At 57.6% G+C, this 6187-nt stretch overlaps 1 pseudogene; it reads left to right on the top strand.

The window, feature by feature from the left end:
* Positions 1-323: 323 nt before the first annotated feature.
* Positions 324-6187, top strand: part of LOC147092540 (uncharacterized) — a 122308-nt pseudogene continuing 116444 nt past the window's right edge.

The following is a 6187-nucleotide window of genomic DNA, read 5'->3' as shown; positions in this document are numbered from 1 at the left end:
GACTCTGTTGCCAGAGTCTTAGTTGCGGCTGTCACGGGCGAGGCGGCCGCAACTGAATTTCGGCGCTGGGGCCCGTCGGCATGGCAACCGGGACGCTGCGCACACCGATGACGTCATCGGTGCCGGCGCAGCGCTACCGGTCTACCGCGGCGTAAGGGCCCCAGGCAATTTCGGCGCCGGCGCCAAATGCAGCGCTAGGCCCTCTAGCGCCGCAAAATCGGCGCTAAGGGCACTCAATTTCTAGGCCTACTTGTTATAAGTTTATCTCTTAGTCTTCTGGAGTTATTGATGGCGCATCAATTTTATTAACAAAAGGTTTTGAAATGGAGCAAATCCTGAAACCGGAAAACCTGGAACTGGACCCACAAACGGCGGATGCATGAAATAACTTCGGGCACTGGCTGAGCTGCTTCGAAGCATTCCTGCAGGCCTCCAGCACTACCGTCAGGACCGAAGCCGACAAACTGCTAGTACTGAACTCACGGGTGAGCCACCAAGTATATTCGATTATCCGAGATGCTGTATCCTACATGGCCGCTATCACGATACTAAAAGAACAATATACTAAGCCAGTCAACGAGGTCCACGCTAGACACCTCCTGGCTACCCGCAAGCAGCGACAAGGGGAATCGGGTGATGAACACCTTCGGGCACTGGGAGTCCTCGGCCGAGACTGCAAGTGCAAATCGGTGATGGCCGCAGCAAATATTGATGACCTAACCAGAGACACTTACGTCGCCGGCATCAGGTCCAGCTACACTCGACAGAGTCTGCCAGAGCAAAGTGGGCTCAACCTGCAGAAGGCTGTGGCACTTGCTAACTCGCTGGACGTGGCCCTCTGAAACATGGATGCCTACCCCCCGACCATACGGCCCTCCCCGCCACGTGGATGTCGCGGGGGCCACAATCTTGGGACATGGTAAGGCCACAGGCCTGCGCCACGACACCACCACCACGGCCCACCTGCAGCTCAACTGCAGCTGCGATGTCCAGAGGCTCAAAGTGCTATTTCTGTGGCCAGGCCAAGCACCCCAGACAACACTGCCCGGCGAAGGACGCGTTCTGCTCCAAATGTGGAAAGAAGGGGCACTATGCCAAAGTGTGCAGGGCGAAACCGACCAACTCCAGCAGCGCCACGTGTGAGCCGTGCAGGTCGCCATTTTGGGCACCACCAGCCGTGTGTGAGCCGTGCAGGCCGCCATCTTGGACATCACCAGCCGCGTGTGAGCGGTGCGGGCCGCCATCTTGGAGGTCACTTTGGGACCAGGCCCCTGACTCCCTTACACTGCCTCGCGCGAGTACAACAGCGACCTACCGACCTCAACGATGGCCTCCATCATCCTGGACCAATCCAGGCATCACCAACTGGCCAGGTCCACGATGGATGTCAAGGTAAACGGTCACGCAACATATTGCCTATTTGTCTGCAGGAGCACGGAGAGCTTGATCAACCCTGACACGGTGCGACGCTACTCCCTATCAGTCATGCCCACGCGCCACTGGGTCTCTATGGCCTCCAAGTCCCATACGGCGGATGTCGGCGGCTACTGTGTAGCGACCCTGACAGCAATGGGCACAGAGTACAAAGGGCTAAAACTTCAGTTGGGCGCCGTTTGGGGCGCCAAGCTTGCCTGGGCACCAGCATTACCGCTGCGAGCGGAGCCACTTGCACCATCCCGATATTCAGTTTCTGCACCCCAAACGGAAGCGGGCCACTACTCGAGGCTCCCCGCGCCCCGCTTGGGGCACTCACCCTGAATATCGGCGCGCTAAGGGCCGCAGCGCCACACGCTGTGGCAAGGCACGCTGCTGTTCTGCAGGCCTTCCTCCCACTGTTAAGGGGGATGTGCCTGCAACAGCGCGATCCCTGCTCGCGAGTGCTGGCAAATGAGCCCGGCACCAAGGAGAAGTGCCGGGCTCTCAGGAAACAGCCGGCAATGCCGTGGGGGTGTGTTTCGGAGGCCGGGGACGGAGATGCTGGCAGGCGGCCGCCGAAAAAGCGGCCGCCCCGCACCTCCACCTTAACTAGCGCCACTACCACCACAGGTAGGCCCTGTGAACCGGTCGCGAATTGCGACCGGCGTTAAAGAGGAGGGCACGACCAAATATGGTCATCGGGGCGGGAGCGGGGCGCTGCGCACACCGATGATGTTATCGGTGGTGGCGCAGCGCTACAGGCTAACGCTGCCATTAGTGCCCCGCTAAATATCGCGGGAGGTGTTCCCAGTGGTGCTAAAGCCACTGAGTGCCCTCTTTGGGTGCAAACTGGTGGTGCAGCCCACTGAATTTCTAGGCCAAAGACTTTAAACTCCCTGGTCTAGAAATTCAGTTGGGCGCGCCAGCCGTTAGCGCCTTAGGAGGAGTAGATCTCGAGCACTAGGCGCTTAGCGCCTGGGTGCAGCGTGATCTGCGCCTCGCCCCAACTTCAGTACACTTTTAGCGCCGGCGCAAAGTCTTAGCGCTAGCCCTGCTGCGCGCGCAGATCATGACGTCATTTCGTCGTGCAACGCCGTTTGTGCGCCCCGAACCGGAACTTCACTCTCGCCGGCCCATTGTGCGCCGGGCGGCCCTAACGACTGTGGAGTGGAACGGTACACAGCCGATGCAGGCCGCGGGGAGCGCAAATTAAAGGGCCCTCCTGTACTAGAAATGATACGGCTGGCTGGCTGGAGGAGGAGGAGGAGGAGGAGGAGGAGGAGGACGACGACGATGGCGACGACGACTGGTGTGCCGGGAACACATAACAAACTAATGGAGAGAAACCCTCCCCAAAACAACAAATACACCAGTGTTGGCCTTTCAAAAAAACAAATCCACCCTCCCCCTTTAAGAGCTCACCAGAGCCAGAGTGTCTGCCGTCAATCAGCAGCTCACAGCACCTGCCCTGCGCGCAACTTCCGGTTTAGCGCCCCGGCCCGTCGGCTGAGCGCCTAAAGAGAGGCGTGCAGCACCAGTTTTAGTGCTCGAGCAGACTCTTAGGGCAAAGCTAATGAATATTGGAGAAGTGGCCTCGATTTTGCGCCGGGCACAAACTATAGCGGCCGCCCAAATTTACCGCCCCAAAAGTGGCTACAATGAATTTCTAGGCCTTTGTCCTGCCACAGCTCTGCGCTGCTGTGCTACTGGGACTGGATTTCCAGCGCCACCTAGAGAGTGTCACGATGGCGTACGGCGGGCCCCTGCCCCCACTTACAGTCTGCAGCCAGCAAAATTTAAAACAACCGCCACGCACAATATGCAGCCTATCCACCCTGAAAGACAGCCCCCCCCACGTTGTTTGCTAATCTCGCGCACGACTGCAAGCCCATTGCAACAAAAAGCAAGCGGTACAGTGCCGGGGATAGAAGCTTCATTAAAATAGAAGTAGAGAGATTCCTGCGGGAGGGGATTATCGAGGGCAGCACCAGCCCATGGCAAGCCCAAGTATTGGTCGTGAAGACCGGCGAGAAACAACGCCTGGTCATTGACTACAGTCAAACAATCAATAGGTATACCCAATTAGACGCATACCCCCTTCCCCGCATATCTGATATGGTCAATCAGATTGCACAGTACCGGGTATTCTCTACCATTGACCTGAAGTCGACATACCACCAACTCCCTATCAGGCCTGAAGACCACCAGTATACTGCCTTCGAGGCAAACGGCCGCCTCTGCCACTTCCTCAGAGTCCCATTCGACGTCACCAACGGGATCTCAGTCTTCCAAAGGGAAATGGACCGGATGGTTGACCAGAACGCACTGCAGTCCACTTTTCCCTACCTGGAAAATGTCACCATCTGCGGCCATGACCAGCAGGGCCATGACGCCAATTTAGAAAAATTCCTCCGAACAGCCCAGCGCTTAAATTTGACATACAACAAAGAAAAGTGTATGTTTCGCACCACCCGCCTCGCTATCCTTGGCTGTGTAGTGGAAAACGGAGTCATCGGCCCCAACCCCGACCGAATGCGCCCCCTTCTGGAACTACACCTGCCTCACTGCCTCAAAGCCCTGAAGAGATGACTGGGGTTTTTCTCTTATTACGCCCAATGGGTGCCCAATTACGCGGACAAAGCCCGGCCCCTTATCAAGTCAACCTCCTTCCCCCTGGCAGCTGAGGCCCGTGCAGCCTTCACCCGCATAAAAGAGGACATTGCAATTGCTACAATGCACGCCGTGGACGAGTCCATCCCTTTCCAAGTGGAGAGCGATGCGTCTGACCTCGCCCTGGCTGCAAACCTTAACCAGGCGGGGAGACCCGTGGCCTTCTTTTCACGAACCCTCCAGGGCCCCGAAATTAGACACTCCTCAGTCGAAAAGGAGGCCCAGACTATAGTGGAGGCTGTACGGCATTGGAGGCATTACCTGGCTGGTAAATGCTTCACCCTGCTCACTGACCAACGATCAGTAGCATTTATGTTCAATAACAAGCAGAGGGGCAAAATCAAAAACGACAAGATATTGCGGTGGAGGATCGAATTATCCACCAACAATTATGATATTTTATACCGGCCCGGGAAACTTAATGAGCCCCCGGACGTCCTATCCCGTGGAACATGTGCCAATGCACAGGTCAACAGGCTACGGGCCCTCCACAACGATCTCTGCCACCCAGGGTTCACCAGGTTTTTCCACTTCATTAAGGCCCGCAACCTGCCTTACTCCATCGAGGAGGTCAGGACCATGACCAGGAAGTGCCAATTCTGTGCCGAATGCAAACCGCACTTTTAGAGGCCAGACAGGGCGCCCCTGATAAAAGCCACCCACCCCTTCGAGCGCCTAAGCGTAGATTTTAAAGGGCGCCTCCCCTCCTCTGACCACAACACGTACTTCCTCAACATCATTGACGAGTACTCCCGTTTCCCGTTCGCTATCCCCTGTCCGGACATGACCAGTGCCACAGTCATGAAATGTCTCAATGACCTCTTCGCAATATTCGGTTTTCCCAGCTACATCCATAGTGACAGGGCCTCGTCGTTCATGAGCGACAAGCTGCGCCAATATCTGCTCGAAAAAGGGATAGCCACGAGCAGGGCAGCCAGCTACAACCCCCGGGGTAACGGACAAGTAGAAATGGAGAACGCGACAGTGTGGAAAACCGCCATGCTAGCCTTAAAGTCCAGAGGCCTCCCAACCTCCCGCTGGCAAGAAGTCCTCCCCGATGCACTTCACTCCATACAGTCACTACTCTGTACCGCCATGAACGCCACCCCTCACGAGAAAATGTTCATCTTCCCTAGGAAATCCACCTCGGGGACATCGCTACCGCCATGGCTGATGTCTCCAGGGCCCGTCTTGCTCAGGAAGCACGTGAGTAGCCATATAACACCCCCTGGTCGAAAGGGTCCACCTCCTCCACGCCAACCCACAATATGCATACGTGGCGTATCCTGACGGGCGGGAGGACACGGTCTCCATACGAGACCTCGCACCCTCAGGTGCCACCGAAAACACAATGGCCTAGAAATTCACTTGGGCGTGGGCAGCTCGCTCGCGCCCAAAAGTTAGCGCTGGGCAGGGTGGCATTAGCGCACGCCGTATATTCGTCTTCTGTGCCCCAATTCGGAAGCGGGCACTATACCAGGGTGTGCCCGCCTCCGTTTGGGGCGCTGCAACTGAATATTGGTGCGCTAGTTGCCGCAGCGCTACCCGATGCGGTGCGGCAGGCTGCGGTACTGCAGGCCTCCTCCTTCTCTTAAGGGGGAGGAGCCTGCAACGGCCGGAGCCCCGATCGCGAGTGCCGGCAAAAGAGCCCGGCACAACGGAGAAGTGCCGGGCTCCACGGAAACCAGCTGGCAATGCCACGGGGGGGTGGTGGAGGAGGCCGGGGAAGGACGTGCGGCCAGCCGGCCACCGAAAAAGCGGCCGGCCGCACCTTCCGCTTTAAAGCGCCCCACTATGGCAGCAGGACGGCCCCATTTTCTGTTCGCTGTTTGCGCCCGCTTCGGAGGAGGCGGGCGCAAATAAATATGGGGATCGGCGCGGTTTCGGGGCGTTACGGGCCACCGTGCACACCGATGACGTCATCGGTCCTGGCGCAGCGCTAACGGCTACCGCCGCCAATACCGCTGCACTCAATTTCCGCGCTACCACCCCGCCGGCGGAAAAGACCTCTTTAGGGGCTAAGTGGGCGCAAGGCCCACTGAATTTCTAGGCCCATTTCCCACTACCCATCACCATTACCCACTACCATTACCCACGACAT

This window comes from Somniosus microcephalus, unplaced genomic scaffold, assembly GCF_052327205.1.
Source record: "Somniosus microcephalus isolate GS21.2 unplaced genomic scaffold, FLI_Smic_1.0 unresolved_chr2, whole genome shotgun sequence".
NCBI classification, from domain to species: Eukaryota; Metazoa; Chordata; class Chondrichthyes; order Squaliformes; family Somniosidae; genus Somniosus; species Somniosus microcephalus.
The sequence above is the reverse complement of the archived record's forward strand: the minus strand, read 5'-3'. Positions and strand labels throughout refer to the sequence as shown.